The sequence below is a fragment of the Lolium perenne genome, chromosome 2 (assembly GCF_019359855.2).
Source record: "Lolium perenne isolate Kyuss_39 chromosome 2, Kyuss_2.0, whole genome shotgun sequence".
NCBI lineage: Eukaryota > Viridiplantae > Streptophyta > Magnoliopsida > Poales > Poaceae > Lolium > Lolium perenne.
In genome coordinates, this window is record NC_067245.2 from 176,694,644 (window position 1) to 176,712,958 (window position 18,315).

An 18,315-nucleotide genomic window follows, 5' to 3' on the forward strand; every position below is an offset into this window, starting at 1 on the left:
TTTGCTTCGTATTCCCCTTCTTTGCCGTCCTAGTCGCGTCTTTAGGGGGGCAAACATCTGCAGGTTGGGCCGGCCGGACTCGCCACCGAGGACATGTTCGGTCAATTGTGCTGGTAGGTTTCTTATTCATTTTTTGGGCGCTATTGTCGGTGACCATTGATCCGCAGTTGCTACCCACACAGATGGACATGTGGAAGTTGCTCAAAACGTTCCGCAGTGAGGTCATTGACTCCTCTTCCGACGACGAGTTCGACCAGACGGCACAGAATGTGGCTTCTGCTGCGGCCTCCATCCTCTACTAGCACAATAACAACCAGATGCCAGTGCACCGGGGATCATTGAAGGGTCGCTCAAAAAAACCTACTGCACAACAGAGTGGAAGGGCACCTCTGACTCCACAAGGACTACTTCGACCGCACCGCTCTGGCGTTCCCGGAAAAATTGTTCAGGCGCTGGTACAGGATGTCAAGGGACCTGTTCATGGTCATTCTACGGGGTGTCAGAGACTACGACTCGTACTTATAATGCAGGTCCGATGCTACATGTGCGCTAGGCTTCACCTCCTACCAAAAATATCCCGCAACTATTCACATGCTATCGTATGGAATGACTGCTGATATATTCGATGGGTATCTTCGAATGGGTGAGAGCACCTTCCTTGAGGCCATGTACCGGTTTTGCCAAGCTGTGATTGCCGTGTTCGGAGAATATTACTTGAGGGAGCCAACTATCAACGAGTCTAGGGGGTTCCCATGCATGATGGGCAGCATAGATTGCATGTACTGGGAGTGGAAGAATTGTCTATTTGAATGGCATGGTCAGTATAGCAGCCATGCAAAGGGATGCATTGTCATTCTTGAATCAATGATATCTCAAGATTTATGAATTTGGTATTCATTCTTTGGCATGGCCGGTTCAAACAATGACATCAATGTATTGCACCGCTCTCTGGTTTTCGGCATGCTTACCAAGGCAAAGCTCCTCTATTGAGCTATGAGATTGGTGGAAATGAGTATGAAAAGCCATATTATCTTTTTGATGACGATGCAAGAATCTGCCAGGAAAGATGTCGAGCGGGGATTTGGTGTGCTCCAATCTCGGTGGGCAATAATCCATCACCCAGCAAGAACATGATCGCTAAATACCATGCATGAGGTGACAACCTGTTGCGTGATCATGCACAACATAATCGTTGAGGATGAGCGTCCTGACGGCCACAGTGAGCACATATGGGATTTGCAAGGTGAGATGGTTGCGACAATCCCTAGGGCATCATCCTGGCAGAAGTATCTGGATATGAATGTTGAATTCACTGACGAGAACATGTCCAAACGACTACATAAGGATCTGATTGAGCTTCAATGGGCATTGGCTGTCCATGAAGATATTGCGTAGTCGTCAATATCACCTCATTTTCATGCAAACTTTCATATCAATATTTATATGTAACTAGTTGAATTCCCGTGCGTTGCTATGGTCTCTCTTTTTTCATCCGCAGTACATATAATGCATGTAAATATTTATATGTACAAAAAAGACGTAAAAATATTAAGATTCCACTTTTCTTAAACTTGGTCAACCAATATATATTCATTGACACACTTTAGATATTCTCTTACACTACTATTCCCTCCGTCTCATGAAAGTTATGTGAGATTTGTCAAAATTCGGTTGTATCTGGACACTAAATAGTATATAGATATGTTTAAATTTTGAAAAATCCCACACAACTTTCGTGGAATGGAGGGAGTATATATATGTTGTATTTGACTTCATTTGCTCACTGCTTAAGAAAATGTACCCAAAAACATATTCCTTGGCTTGTAACCACCCTACAAGAGCACTATTAATGGAATACAAAAAACATGCAATATAGAATACTCACCTTGCAAACTAAATAATCCACCCTTTAATTATGGTAATTTAGAAAGTTGGTTCTTCCTTTGATTATGTAAAACTTGGTAAGTCTTGGTTCCCCTTCAAGTCAAGCATCATCGGTGTTAGGACATTTTTCTCCATACACTGGTAGAAAAAGAGGCTTCCGTCCAGCCCCATTAGTCGCGAAACTATAGGAACCGCGACTAATGGAGTCTTTAGTCGTGGTTCGGGAGGCGAACCGCGACCAAAGGCCTGGGCCCAGGGCGCTCGGTGGCCAGCTGGTGCACGTGAGGGGCTTTAGTCGCGGTTGGCCAGGACAACCGCGACTAAAGGTGCCCGTAGGCCTTTAGTCGCGGTTGGCCAGGCCAACCACGACTAAAGCCGAACCCCATATATACCGTTCAGCCCACTGCACTTAGCCATTTGGTGCCACTTCTCTTCACAAACTTCACAAGGGGTGTTAGGTTTGCTTTTGGCTCCTCTTATGCACACAAAGTGTTTGATGAAATGCCCCAAGAGCATGAAACAAACATGATATGAAGTGTCGGAGCCACACTTGAGCTTCCTCATTTATTTTTTCCTCCTCGATCGCGGTTAGCAACTTGAACCTTTCATATGTGTCATTGATAAAATATGCATGTGTGTAGTTCATTGTTTAATTTCTATTGTTTATAGCTAGTTAGTTTAACAAATGCATGATGGTTAATTATATATTTTATATTATAATAATGCAGATGAATCGGCAATGGATGTACGGTAACCGACTCTCCGGCGAGTTCACTACGGGTTTGAAAGATTTCCTCTTAGTGGCTAATGCGAACAAGCAGGAGGGTTTTGTTATCTGTCCATGTGTTGACTGTAAGAATCAGAAGGGTTACTCTTCCTCAAGAGAAGTTCACCTGCACCTGCTTCGGCACGGTTTCATGCCAAGCTATAATTGTTGGACCAAGCATGGAGAAAGAGGGGTTATAATGGAAGAAGATGAAGAAGGGGATGATTTCATCGATGAAAACTATCTTGATCATTTCGGTGATACTTTCATGGAGGATGCTGAAGGTGAAGGGGGAGGTGAAGAAGAGGCATGTGATGAGCCCGTTGATGATCTTGGTCGGACCATTGCTGATGCACGGAGACGCTGCGAAACTGAAAAGGAGAGAGATAATTTGGATCGCATGTTAGAGGATCACAGAAAGTCGCTGTACCCCAGATGCGATAATGGTCTGAAAAAGCTGGGCTGCACACTGGATTTGCTGAAATGGAAGGCACAAGCAGGTGTAGCTGACTCGGCATTTGAAAACTTGCTGAAAATGTTGAAGAATATGTTTCCAAAGAATAACGAGTTGCCCGCTAGTACGTACGAAGCAAAGAAGGTTGTCTGCCCTCTAGGTTTAGAGGTTCTGAAGATACATGCATGCATCAACGACTGCATCCTCTACCGCGGTGAATACGAGAATTTGAATGAATGTCCGGTATGCACTGCATTGCGTTATAAGATCAGAGGCGGTTACCCTGGTGACGATGTTGAGGGCGAGAAACCCAGGAAGAGGGTTCCCGCCAAGGTGATGTGGTATGCTCCTATAATACCACGGTTGAAACGTCTGTTCAGGAACAAAGAGCATGCCAAGTTGTTGCGATGGCACAAAGAGGACCGTAAGTCGGACGGGGAGTTGACACACCCCGCAGATGGAACGAAATGGAGAAAGATCGAAAGAGAGTTCAAAGATTTTGCAGCTGACGCAAGGAACATAAGATTTGGTCTAAGTACAGATGGCATGAATCCTTTTGGCGAGCAGAGCTCCAGCCATAGCACCTGGCCCGTGACTCTATGCATCTACAACCTTCCTCCTTGGTTGTGCATGAAGCGGAAGTTCATTATGATGCCAGTGCTCATCCAAGGTCCGAAGCAACCCAGCAACGACATCGATGTGTACCTAAGGCCATTAGTTGATGAACTTTTACAGCTGTGGGGCAGACCTGGTGTCCGTGTGTGGGATGAGCACAAAGAAGAGGAATTTTACCTACGAGCGTTGCTTTTCTTAACCATCAACGATTGGCCTGCTCTTAGTAACCTTTCGGGACTGTCAAATAAGGGATACAATGCATGCACGCACTGCTTACATGAGACTGAAAGTGTACATTTGCCAAATAGTAAGAAGAACGTGTACCTTGGGCATCGTCGATTTCTTCCGAAAATTCATCCAGTAAGAAAGAAAGGCAAGCATTACAACGGCAAGGCAGATCACCGGCCGAAGCCTGCGGAACGCACTGGTGCTGAGGTATTTGATATGGTCAAGGATTTGAATGTCATCTTTGGCAAGGGGCCTGGCGGACAATCGGTTCGAAGGAGCTGACGGGCACGCAGCCATGTGGAAGAAGAAATCTATATTCTGGGAGCTAGAATATTGGAAAGTCCTAGATGTCCGCTCTGCAATCGACGTGATGCATGTTACGAAGAATATTTGCGTGAACCTCCTAAGCTTCTTGGGCATGTATGGGAAGACAAATGATACAAAGGAAGCACGGCAGGACTAGCAACGTTTGAAAGACCCTGATGACTGGCATCCGGAATGGTTTCAAGGTCGTGCCAGCTACGCTCTGACCAAAGAAGAGAAGGTCATTTTTTTTGAATGCCTGAGCAGTATGAAGGTCCCGTCTGGATTCTCGTCCAATATAAAGGGAATAATAAACATGGCGGAGAAAAAGTTCCAAAACCTGAAGTCTCACGACTGCCACGTGATTATGACGCAATTGCTTCCGATTGCTTTGAGGGGGCTCCTGCCGGAAAATGTTCGAGTAGCCATTGTGAAGCTATGTGCATTCCTCAATGAAATCTCTCAGAAGGTAATCAATCCAGAAGTTCTACCACGATTACAGAACGATGTGGTCCAATGTCTTGTCAGTTTCGAGTTGGTGTTCCCGTCATCCTTCTTCAATATTATGACGCACCTCCTGGTTCACCTAGTCGAAGAGATTTCCATTCTCGGTCCTGTATTTCTACACAATATGTTCCCCTTCGAGAGGTTCATGGGAGTATTAAAGAAATATGTTCGTAACCGTGCTAGGCCAGAAGGAAGCATCGCCAAGGGCTATGGAAATGAGGAGGTAATTGAGTTTTGTGTTGACTTTGTTCCTGACCTTAAGCCGATTGGTCTTCCTCGATCGCGGCACGAGGGGAGACTAAGTGGAAAAGGCACGATCGGAAGGAAATCAACGATATGTATGGACGGCCATTCTATGACTGAAGCACACCACACAGTTCTGACCAATTCCAGCTTGGTGGCTCCGTACTTTGAGAAACACAAGAATATTTTACGCTCGGACAACCCAGGGAAGCCTGAATCCTGGATTAGGAAGGCCCACATGGAGACTTTCGGCAGTTGGTTGAGAAAACATTTAATGAATGACAATGATGTTGTAGATCAGCTGTACATGTTGGCCAAGACACCATCTTCGACTATAACGACTTTCCAAGGGTACGAGATAAATGCGAATACATTTTACACGATCGCCCAAGATAAAAAGAGCACAAACCAAAACAGTGGTGTCCGCTTTGATGCAGCAACCGAGAATGGGCAAAAGGTCACATATTATGGTTACATAGAGGAGATATGGGAACTTCACTATGGACCCTCCTTTAAGGTCCCTTTGTTCCGGTGCAAATGGTTCAAGCTAACAGGAGGTGGGGTAAAGGTGGACCAGCAATACGGAATGACAATGGTGGATTTCAATAATCTTGGTTACCTTGACGAACCAATCGTCCTAGCGAAAGATGTCGCTCAGGTTTTCTATGTGAAGGACATGAGTAGCAAACCGAGGAAATGGAAAGATAAGAAAACGATCAGTACATCATGCGATGATCCAAAGTGCCACATTGTTCTTTCAGGGAAAAGAAACATCGTGGGAGTGGAGGACAAGACAAACATGTCAGAAGATTATAATATGTTTGTGATACGTCTCCGACGTATCGATAATTTCTTATGTTCCATGCCACATTATTGATGACTAGTTAAATGCCCGTGCGCTGCCACGGCTAAACAAAGTTAAACCCAAATAAGAAAGTGAATGACAACAAAGGATAAACCGTACATAGGTTGATTGCATTGGCCCGTTCGCCACTTTGTTCTTTCAGATATCAGGCATTGTCATGCGTACATATTAATACTTGTATTTAGATGAATCTTCAACATCTTTTTATTGACGCGGGAGTATTCAAATTATTGAGCCTAATAATCACAATCGTGCAAGTGGGAGCGTAAAAAAATACCAGGAACTCCAATAATCGCTCATCATGCTAATGTATGCCACAAAGGGACATGACAAGTGAATCCTCATCTCATGTGTAAATATCACCCGATTTGGACATGTGAGCATGCACTTCAAGAATAAGAATGTTCCCATGATGCAACATTTGTGATATTATCAAGAAAAAATACCATGGTTGTTGACATTGAAATTCAAACACTAACCAATATGGTCGTCCTAACATAAAGAAGATTCATACCCTCACAATTACAATAGAAAAAGGAGTACTTATGACAGAAAAATTTGTTTCCTTTTTAGATTAAGCACTCTTTGACTCTTCTTGCTCCACAAAACACTATATGTTGTCCTCACTTTAACGCCAAAGATCGACTTATCCATGCTCGTCGTTTTTATAGGGTACAATCATCATTTTCTTGCTCTTATGGAACTAAGTAAGAAGCAGAAAATGTGTGCAAGATGCAGCAATGGAAATTTGGCCACCCTAGTTGTTCACACTGACAGAAATAAAAAGTGGACGTATACTTTTTTTCCTTCAAAGCATCTCAAGAAAGTGGAGCACGTGTATCGTTTTGAGCAGGCACGCACTCTTCATTTGTGCAAAATGAAAACCTGATGGCAAATGTCAATTCTAACCATGAGCATCAAAATTGACCGAAAAAGGGTAGTACTGACTTGAACCAATCGAGCGCCAAGCCCTAGTGTACCTCATCATCTTACTAAACCCAGTATACAAAATAGGAAAAGTAGATGAGGCTCCAAAAATTGAATTAAAAAATTCACACTTCTAAGTGGCATCCTCCTGCAATCGATTCAAGAAGAACTGAACTTACCTCAGAGACTTGCATTTTGCACATTAATGCATTGATGAAAGAGTCCTGTTAGGAACTGTGCACACAAATAATGAAGAATTGAAGCATACAAAATTAGCCAGAAAATTCCAGAACACGTTAGAATATATATATCTTAGAATTCAGACCGCGAGATCTTAAATAAGAACTTGATTTGATAATTTGCTACTCAATATAGTATGAAAAATCTAAATCTGTGATGTGTCATTTTTTGAACCGGGGATGATAATAGCACCAAAGCTTCACCAACAGTTTATCAAATTTTAACAGAATTTTATTATAGCATTTTTCTTTACCAAAACTTTTACTTTCTAATGAAACTAACATGCATTTATTTAGTGGGTTAAGGACAATGAGTGAGCATGAAGGCACAAGCTGACACTTAACAAAGTTGTATGAGATTGCAATACTCCTACCATATACCATGATGTGAGCTCTATCTGAGAAGCTCCGGGACTATGCTCGTTTTTCCAGTTCAGTATAGATCTTAAGATCAATAGCATATAAGGAGAATACGAAGGAAAATTAGTTTACAAACCTTCTATGATACTCTCAAGGATTTGGACTGCGTTTCACGCCAAAATCGAAACTGATGTTCGCATGTTCAATGTCCAAAGCTGTACGCCGCCATCTGATTATGGCCGCCGCATTGGTCATCGTCCAAGCCATAGCTCAACCTGCTGTCCCACTCCAAGCATCGTAGTTCTGCATATGAGGTGCACAAAGCTCTACCGCATGTGCATGGCTCCCATTGGGTATGCTATCGATGTTGGCAAAAAGACCAATGTGAGAGCATCAATAATCAATAACTTTGAAATCTGAAATAATCAGTAAAGAATTAACCTGGATCACTTCCTGGTAAATACACTCACTAATTAAAATCATATATCCTAAATAACAGTAAACTCACCAATTTCATGTGAAGTCCACAACCAACATTAACCCGAGATTCTAATCTTGCAATAATACAAAGAAGATCTTTTAAGAAGAAAAGGTTGATTTTCCTCCTTCTCCAGCCACAGGTAGTTTATGGCTGTACCACAACCTGTGTTGCTTCACTTCATTCTTATCTCGTTAGCTTCTACATGATTTCTCCAATTGTATCGATTTTCTTCTCTAGTTTGCATTCACTTGCCATGTAGATGAGACAATGAACATATTTCCATAAATTGACCCTGAGGCATCAGGTTGGATGATCAAAGCCATTAAGATCAGAGTATATTCTGGGAAACATTTTATATGCATAAGATGTATGGAACTACAACCGTGATACATCACATGATTTTATTTTGTAATCCTTACAGACCTATTTTCTATGTAGATCGAATATTCTATTTAACCAAAACCTACTTGCAGTTCCATACAACTCTGTACTTTTAGTCTACGTAGTCCCTACATACTTCCGCTAGATGGAATGAAAAAGAATGAAATACAAATGAAACACTAACTTATACAGTCCCATTATACAATGTTTTAACAATGTACAAGCACTGTTTTCTACTAATTAGGATAGCTTCCCAGGTCCTACCTGAAACATGACAACAGTACCATAAATCTTTATTTTTAGTCAAATACTAACTCCTACAATACATACTGTACCTATCACACAATAGGTTATAGAAAATGTACTTTTTTTGTGTGGCGCCTATTTAACTTTCCATCAGACATAAGACAAATTCAAGGCAATACATACACATCGGCAACTTGATGGTGCCTGGATAGTTCAGTTATATGTGTAATTCTTAAAATAGTTAAGGTACATATGTGAGTATGTGACTGCATTAATACCATGATGAGTAATTGAAACTACGCCAAACAAAAATGCTAATAAGAATTTGATACGAGCACTGATTTGTACCTTATTTAGTCTTCTTATTGAAGAAGCTAGGACGAAGCAATCTTCCCCCACATTGACCTGCGTGGAACTGGAAACAAGTTTTGTTATGCAAAAAATGAACCACAAACATCATCATAAGCTGCACTTCACAAAGTACCAAATATGAGAAGCTATCTAGAACTTGCAATATTTTAATCATATATAGAGGCCGACTTAACAGTTCTGTAGAACAACTTTCTGCGTTAATTTCAACATCCTCGCTCGATCCAACTATTGTTGCGTTAGTGTCCTTCTTTCAGTTGATCTGTTGATGAATCTCCTGTTTTGAAAGTTGGAAATTATCACACAGGTGAGAGCACCTTACTCAAGCTTGCTTGAATATATTGTAATTACGCATCTCAATCAATATGTACCTCGGATTATTTAAAGGACTGGCCGCCTAGTTTAAGGTCAGAAACCCATATATCTTTGCGTGGATGTTTCAGTCCCGCCTCCTGCTATAAGAGCATCTCCAACAGGCGCGCTAAAACGCGGCGCGCTAAACCTCCGTTTCGGCGCGCTGCAAACCGCTGGCGCGCGTGATACCGAATTTTCCCCCGCCGGGGGCTCTATTTTGCAGCGCGCATTGGTGCGGGAAAAAAGCACCTCCGCCGGAGGCTGTATTTTGCAGCGCGTTTCGACCGTTTTTTCAAAATTTATCAAACGAACAATGAAAATTTGATCGAAAATACGAATATAATTAAAAGTTCAACGATACAGCACGACATAGAGGACGAAAATGCAAATCTAAAGCTACTCGTCCTACTCCCAGTCGTAGTCCGACGAGTGGGTGCTCGGAGTCGTCTCCGACACCGGCGTCGTCGTCCACTCGATGGAGGAGGAGGAGGACAGAACAATGGTGGATGGCCCTGCGCCGTTCTTCTTTTCCTCCTCCTTCCTCGCCGCCTTCTCGACCCTCGCCGCCTTCCTCGCGGCGGACTCGGCGCGGCGCTTCTCGCGGCTCGCATTCTTCTTCGCTTTGAGCGCCGCCTTCTCCTCCTCCTTCTGCGCATAGAAGGCCTCCGTGGCGGCGACGTCTTCGGGGAAGCGGCGCGCCCACTCGAGGCGCAGCGCCTCGTCGCGCTCGGCGATGAGGAGGCGCTGCTCCAACTCCCGCTGTCGGCGCTGCTTCTCGCGCGTGATGACAGGCGGCGGCGGCGCGAGCATCTCCGCTTGCTCCCGCGTGAAGACGTCATGGAAGTTCATCGTCCGCCGGGAGCGGCCAAGACGCCAGGCGACGGCGTCGTACGCCCGCGCCGCCTCGTGCGCCGTATCGTATGTGCCGAGGCGGATCCGCTCGTCGCCGGAGCGGATCTCCGCGTCGAACCGGCCGCTCGGCCGCGCCCGAACGCCGTGGTAGCCGGAGGCGGGGCGGCGGCGCGGAGGCATCGTCGGCGGCGCGGAGGCGGAGCGTCGGTGGGAGAGAGGGAGAGGTGGCGAGAGAGGTGGAGCGTTGGCGCGGAGGCGGAGCGTCGGTGGGTGAGAGGGAGAGGTGGGGGAGAGAGCGGAGCGGCGCGGAGACGCGTGGAAACTTCAGTCAGTTGGCGCGTTCGCGCGTGTCGCGTTTATAGCGCGCGCGGCAGCGGACGCGGCAATTCTCCCGCGCGGGATAGCGCAAACGCGGACGCGCGGCAAAGATTTTAGCGCGCGCCCTTGATACGTCTCCGACGTATCGATAATTTCTTATGTTCCATGCCACATTATTGATGATATCTACATGTTTTATACACACTTTATGTCATATTCGTGCATTTTCTGGAACTAACCTATTAACAAGATGCCGAAGTGCCAGTTGCTGTTTTCTGCTGTTTTTGGTTTCAGAAATCCTAGTAAAGAAATATTCTCGGAATTGAACGAAATCAACGCCCAGGTTCCTATTTTGTCCGGAAGCATCCAGAACACACGAGAACCACCAGAGAGGGGGCACTGGGCCCCCAGACCATAGGCCGGCGCGGCCCAGGCCCTGGCTGCGCCGCCCTATAGTGTCGTCGCCCTATTGACCTTCTGACGCCGCCTCTTCGCCTATAAGAAGCCCCTCGACCTAAAACCACGATACGAAAAAGCCACGGTACGAGAAACCTTCCAGAGCCGCCGCCATCGCGAAGCCAAGATCTGGGGGACAGGAGTCTCTGTTCCGGCACGCCGCCGGGACGGGGAAGTGCCCCCGGAAGGCTCCTCCATCGACACCACCGCCATCTTCATCAACGCTGCTGTCTCCCATGAGGAGGGAGTAGTTCTCCATCGAGGCTCGGGGCTGTACCGGTAGCTATGTGGTTTATCTCTCTCCTTATGTACTTCAATACAATAATCTCATGAGCTGCCTTACATGATTGAGATTCATATGATGATGCTTGTAATCTAGATGTCGTTATGCTAGTCAAGTGAATTTTACTTATGTGATCTCCGGAGACTCCTTGTCCCACGTGTGTAAAGGTGACAGTGTGTGCACCGTGTGGGTCTCTTAGGCTATATTTCACAGAATACTTATTCACTGTTATGAATGGCATAGTGAAGTGCTTATTTATATCTCTTTATGATTGCAATGTGTTTTGTATCACAATTTATCTATGTGCTACTCTAGTGATGTTATTGAAGTAGTTTTATTCCTCCTACACGGTGTAATGGTGACAGTGTGTGCATCCGTGTTAGTACTTGGTTTATGCATAATAACCCTCTAATGAGTTTGTTTCGAGTTTGGTGTGGAGGAAGTTTTCAAGTACTTGGTTTATGCATAATAACCCTCTAACACGGATGCACACACTGTCACCATTACACCGTGTAGGAGGAATAAAACTACTTCAATAACATCACTAGAGTAGCACATAGATAAATTGTGATACAAAACACATTGCAATCATAAAGAGATATAAATAAGCACTTCACTATGCCATTCATAACAGTGAATAAGTATTCTGTGAAATATAGCCTAAGAGACCCACACGGTGCACACACTGTCACCTTTACACACGTGGGACAAGGAGTCTCCGGAGATCACATAAGTAAAATTCACTTGACTAGCATAACGACATCTAGATTACAAGCATCATCATATGAATCTCAATCATGTAAGGCAGCTCATGAGATTATTGTATTGAAGTACATAGGAGAGAGATGAACCACATAGCTACCGGTACATCCCTTAGCCTCGATGGAGAACTACTCCCTCCTCATGGGAGACAGCAGCGTTGATGAAGATGGCGGCGGTGTCGATCGAGGAGCCTTCCGGGGGCACTTCCCCGTCCCGGCGGCGTGCCGGAACAGAGACTCCTGTCCCCCAGATCTTGGCTTCGTGATGGCGGCGGCTCTGGAAGGTTTCTGTGGGTTTCGTCGATCGTATCAGGGTTTTCGCGACGGAGGCTTTAAATAGGCGGAAGGGCAAGGTCGGTGGACTTCGGGGGGGCCCACACTATAGGGGGGCGCGCCCCCCCCCTTGGCCGCACCGGCCTAGGGTTTGGTGGCCCTGTGCCCCCTCTCTGGCGGTTCTTGTGTGTTCTGGATGCTTCCGGGCAAATAGGAACCTGAGCGTTGATTTCGTCCAATTCCGAGAATATTTCGTTACTAGGATTTCTGAAACCAAAAACAGCAGAAAATAGCAACTGGCTCTTCGGCATCTTGTTAATAGGTTAGTTCCAGAAAATGCACGAATATGACATAAAGTGTGCATAAAACATGTAGATAACATCAATAATGTGGCATGGAACATAAGAAATTATTGATACGTCGGAGACGTATCATTCACCCCTGCATATATCAAGAAGACTCAAGCGTCTAAGCTTGGGGATGCCCAAGGCATCCCCTTCTTCATCAACAACATTATCAGGTTCCTCCCCTGAAACTATATTTTTATTCGGTCACATCTTATGTACTTTACTTGGAGCGTCGGTTTGTTTTTGTTTTTGTTTTGTTTGAATAAAATGGATCCTAGCATTCTTTGTGTGGGAGAGAGACACGCTCCGCTGTAGCATATGGACAAGTATGTCCTTAGGCTTTACTCATAATACTCATGGCGAAGTTTCTTCTTCGTTAAATTGTTATATGGTTGGAATTGGAAAATGATACATGTAGTAATTGCTAAAATGTCTTGGATAATGTGATACTTGGCAATTGTTGTGCTCTTGTTTAAGCTCTTGCATCATATACTTTGCACCTATTAATGAAGAAATACATAGAGCATGCTAAAATTTGGTTTGCATATTTGGTCTCTCTAAAGTCTAGATAATTTCTAGTATTGAGTTTGAACAACAAGGAAGACGGTGTAGAGTCTTATAATGTTTACAATATGTCTTTTATGTGAGTTTTGCTGCACCGCTTCATCCTTGTGTTTGTTTCAAATAGCCTTGCTAGCCTAAAACCTTGTATCGAGAGGGAATACTTCTCATGCATCCAAAATACTTGAGCCAACCACTATGCCATTTGTGTCCACCATACCTACCTACTACATGGTATTTCTCCGCCATTCCAAAGTAAATTGCTTGAGTGCTACCTTTAAATTTCCATTCTTCACCTTTACAATATATAGCTCATGGGACAAATAGCCTAAAAACTATTGTGGTATTGAATATGTACTTATGCACTTTATCTCTTATTAAGTTGCTCGTTGTGCGATAACCATGTTCACTGGGGACGCCATCAACTACTCTTTGTTGAATATCATGTGAGTTGCTATGCATGTTCGTCTTGTCTGAAGTAAGGGCGATCTACCACCTTATGGTTAGAGCATGCATATTGTTAGAGAAGAACATTGGGCCACTAACTAAAGCCATGATCCATGGTGGAAGTTTCAGTTTTGGACAATATCCTCAATCTCATATGAGAAAATTAATTGTTGCTACATGCTTATGCATAAAAGAGGAGTCCATTATCTGTTGTCTATGTTGTCCCGGTATGGATGTCTAAGTTGAGAATAATCAATAGCGAGAAATCCGATGCGAGCTTTCTCCTTAGACCTTTGTACAGGCGGCATAGAGGTACCCCTTTGTGACACTTGGTTAAAACATGTGCATTGCGATAATCCCGGTAATCCGAGCTAATTAGGACAAGGTGCGAGCACTATTAGTATACTATGCATGAGGCTTGCAACTTGTAGGATATAATTTACATAATACATATGCTTTATACTACCGTTGACATAATTGTTTCTTGTTTTCAAAATAAAAGCTCTAGCACAAATATAGCAATCGATGCTTCCCTCTGCGAAGGGCCTTTTCTTTTACTTTTATGTTGAGTCAGTTTACCCATTTCTCTCTATCTTAGAAGCAAACACTTGTGTTAACTGTGCATTGATTCTTGCATACTTGTTTATTGCACTTGTTATATTGCTTTGCATTGACAACTATCCATGAGATATACATGTTACAAGTTGAAAGCAACCGCTGAAACTTCATCTTCCTTTGTGTTGCTTCAATGCCTTTACTTTGAATTATTGCTTTATGAGTTAATTCTTATGCAAGACTTATTGATGCTTGTCTTGAAAGTACTATTCATGAAAAGTCTTTGCTATATGATTCATTTGTTTACTCATGTCATTTACCATTGCTTTGATCACTGCATTCATTACATGTGCTTACAATAGTATGATCAAGGTTATGATGGCATGTCACTCCAGAAATTATCTTTGTTATCGTTTACCTGCTCGGGACGAGCAGAAACTAAGCTTGGGGATGCTGATACGTCTCCGACGTATCGATAATTTCTTATGTTCCATGCCACATTATTGATGATATCTACATTTTTTATGCATACTTTATGTCATATTTATGCATTTTCCGGAACTAACCTATTGACGAGATGCCGAAGGGCCAGTTGCTGTTTTCTGCTGTTTTTGGTTTCAGAAATCCTAGTAAGGAAATATTCTCGGAATTGGACGAAATCAACGCCCAGGGTCCTATTTTGCCCGGAAGCATCCAGAACACCCGAGAGTCGTCAGAGGGGGGCCACAGGCCCACCAGACCATAGGCCGGCGCGGCCTGGGGGTGGCCCGCGCCCCCCTATGGTGTCGTCGCCCCGTTGACCTTCTGACGCCGCCTCTTCGCCTATATAAAGCCCCTCGACCTAAAACCTCGAGACGGAAAAACCACGGTACGAGAAACCATCCAGAGCCGCTGCCATCGCGAAGCCAAGATCTGGGGGACAGGAGTCTCTGTTCCGGCACGCCACCGGGACGGGGAAGTGCCCCCGGAAGGCTTCTCCATCGACACCACCGCCATCTTCATCACCGCTGCTGTCTCCCATGAGGAGGGAGTAGTTCTCCATCGAGGCTCGGGGCTGTACCGGTAGCTATGTGGTTCATCTCTCTCCTATGTACTTCAATACAACAATCTCATGAGTTGCCTTACATGATTGAGATTCATATGATGATGCTTGTAATCTAGATGTCGTTATGCTAGTCAAGTGAATTTTACTTATGTGATCTCCGGAGACTCCTTGTCCCACGTGTGTAAAGGTGACAGTGTGTGCACCGTGTGGGTCTCTTAGGCTATATTTCACAGAATACTTATTCACTGTTATGAATGGCATAGTGAAGTGCTTATTTATATCTCTTTATGATTGCAATGTGTTTTGTATCACAATTTATCTATGTGCTACTCTAGTGATGTTATTAAAGTAGTTTTATTCCTCCTGCACGGTGTAATGGTGACAGTGTGTGCATCCGTGTTAGTACTTGGTGTAGGCTATGATTGTGATCTCTTGTAGATTGCGAAGTTAACTATTGCTATGATAGTATCGATGTGTTCTATGCCTCCTTTCTTAGCATGAAGGTGACAGTGTGCATGCTATGTTAGTACTTGGTTTAGTTGTGTTGATCTATCTTACACTCTAAGGTTATTTAAATATGAACATTGAATTGTGGAGCTTGTTAACTCCGGCATTGAGGGTTCGTGTAATCCTACGCAATGTGTTCATCATCCAACAAAAGAGTGTAGAGTATGCATTTATCTATTCTGTTATGTGATCAATGTTGAGAGTGTCCACTAGTGAAAGTATGATCCCTAGGCCTTGTTCCTAAATACTGCTATTGCTGCTTGTTTACTGTTTTACTGCGTTACTACTGCTGCGTTACTACTGCTTGTTTACTGTCCTGGGCAAAGCACTTTTCTGTTGCCATTGCTCATATATATTCATACCACCTGTATTTCACTATCTCTTTGCCGAACTAGTGCACCTATTAGGTGTGTTGGGGACACAAGAGACTTCTTGCTTTGTGGTTGCAGGGTTGCATGAGAGGGATATCTTTGACCTCTTCCTCCCTGAGTTCGATAAACCTTGGGTGATCCACTTAAGGGAAACTTGCTGCTGTTCTACAAACCTCTGCTCTTGGAGGCCCAACACTGTCTACAGGAAAAGGAGGGGGGCGTAGACATCAGCCCTTTTTTCCCGCGTCCGCTGGAGCTGCGCGCGAGCGCCCGCGCGCGCCAAATCGGTAGTTTTTTTGCCGCGCGGCTGTTTTAGCGCGTCTGTTGGAGATGCTCTAACTCATTTATGTAGTGGAGGATGGTTAGTGTGAATTTTATACAAACACCATAGTAAGACGCACAACAAATTTAACAACGAACCATCCAGAGAAGAAACAAATGCAGGACATCAATTGCATCTCGATCCGCCAGTTGGTCCAGTAGAGTAGCAGAGGGAGATCAGATGAACTTACGGACTGGTGAAGGTCGGATCGTTTCCGTCGGATGCGGTATCGGCGCCCACGGCGAGATGGCCCCCTACAGGTGCCCAGCGTCTCGTCTTATCAAGGACCAGCAGAGACAGACGAGGCCTTCAGTCCCAACAGCCGCGGGCGTGGCCCCTCGCCCCTTGGCCCAACCGCTCGTGTCGCTGCAGTCTGAGGCAAAAACGGCGAGGCGTCCCTCATCTCGAGGCGGTGACAGCCACGGCGAACCGGCGGAGGTGTGTCTTCCCACGGAGCACACATCGGTGTTTTTCTAGTCGCTCCACCTTGAGGAGCAGCCTCCCGCGGTGCCGCCGCCTAAGACACAACGGCGACGCCCGACGACCAGTGCGCGACCCAGAGAAAACCACCGACTACACTCCAACGATGTGCTCGACGCGGCGGTTCCGGCGTGGGGTGAGGCGGAGGTGGAGCGGAGGAACGATGGCATGCAGAGAAATTGTGGGGATTTTTCTGGTCTTCAACGAGGAGTCGTAGGAGCGTGGGCGCGTGGCAGCGTGGTACAACCGCCTGCTGTTTCTTTATTCGTCACCACTGATTTATCCCGGGATGTTTGGTTCCGCAGTTTTATTCGCGTGAGCGGTCCAGTCGAAGAAAAATCGATTTTTCATTCTGAGTTGAGCGGAAGGTGGACGTACGTACCAACCATCTCACCACCTCTAGCCATTTAATACAGTAGAGATATCTACATGTTTTATGCACACTTTATGTCATATTCGTGCATTTTCTGGAACTAACCTATTAACAAGATGCCGAAGTGCCAGTTGCTGTTTTCTGCTGTTTTTGGTTTCAGAAATCCTAGTAAGGAAATATTCTCGGAATCGGACGAAATCAACGCCGAAGATCTTAGAATCCCCGGAAGCATCCAGAACACCCGAGAGTCGCCAGAGGGGGGCCACAGGCCCACCAGACCATAGGCTGGCGCGGCCTAGGGGTGGCCCGCGCCCCCCTATGGTGTTGTCGCCTCGTTGACCTTCTGACGCCGCCTCTTCGCCTATTTAAGGGTCCTCGACCTAAAACTTTGATACGAAAAAGCCACGGCACGAGAAACCTTCCAGAGCCGCCGCCATCGCGAAGCCAAGATCTGGGGGACAGGAGTCTCTGTTCCGGCACGCTGCCGGGACGGGGAAGTGCCCCCGGAAGGCTTCTCCATCGACACCGCTGCCATCTCCACCGCCATCTTCATCAACGCTGATGTCTCCCATGAGGAGGGAGTAGTTCTCCATCGAGGCTCGGGGCTGTACCGGTAGCTATGTGGTTCATCTCTCTCCTATGTACTTCAATACAATAATCTCATGAGCTGCCTTACATGATTGAGATTCATATGATGATGCTTGTAATCTAGATGTCATTATGCTAGTCAAGTGAATTTTACTTATGTGATCTCCGGAGACTCCTTGTCCCACATGTGTAAAGGTGACAGTGTGTGCACCGTGTGGGTCTCTTAGGCTATATTTCACAGAATACTTATTCACTGTTATGAATGGCATAGTGAAGTGCTTATTTATATCTCTTTATATTTGCAATGTGTTTTGTATCACAATTTATCTACGTGTTACTCTAGTGATGTTATTAAAGTAGTTTATTCCTCCTGCACGGTGTAATGGTGACAGTGTGTGCATCCGTGTTAGTACTTGGCGTATGCTATGATCGTGATCTCTTGTAGATTGTGAAGTTAACTATTGCTATGATAGTATTGATGTGATCTATGCCTCCTTTCATAGCGTGAAGGTGACAGTGTGCATGCTATGTTAGTACTTGGTTTAGTTGTGTTG

At 45.0% G+C, this 18,315-nt stretch overlaps 1 long non-coding RNA gene across 1 annotated transcript; it reads right to left on the bottom strand.

The window, feature by feature from the left end:
* Positions 1-6,408: 6,408 nt before the first annotated feature.
* Positions 6,409-9,323, bottom strand: LOC127333998 (uncharacterized). Its single transcript, XR_007871797.2, has 3 exons — positions 9,186-9,323; positions 7,528-9,145; positions 6,409-7,026 (listed from the first exon to the last, which is right to left on the bottom strand). It is a non-coding gene; the product is annotated as an uncharacterized lncRNA (long non-coding RNA).
* Positions 9,324-18,315: the final 8,992 nt, after the last annotated feature.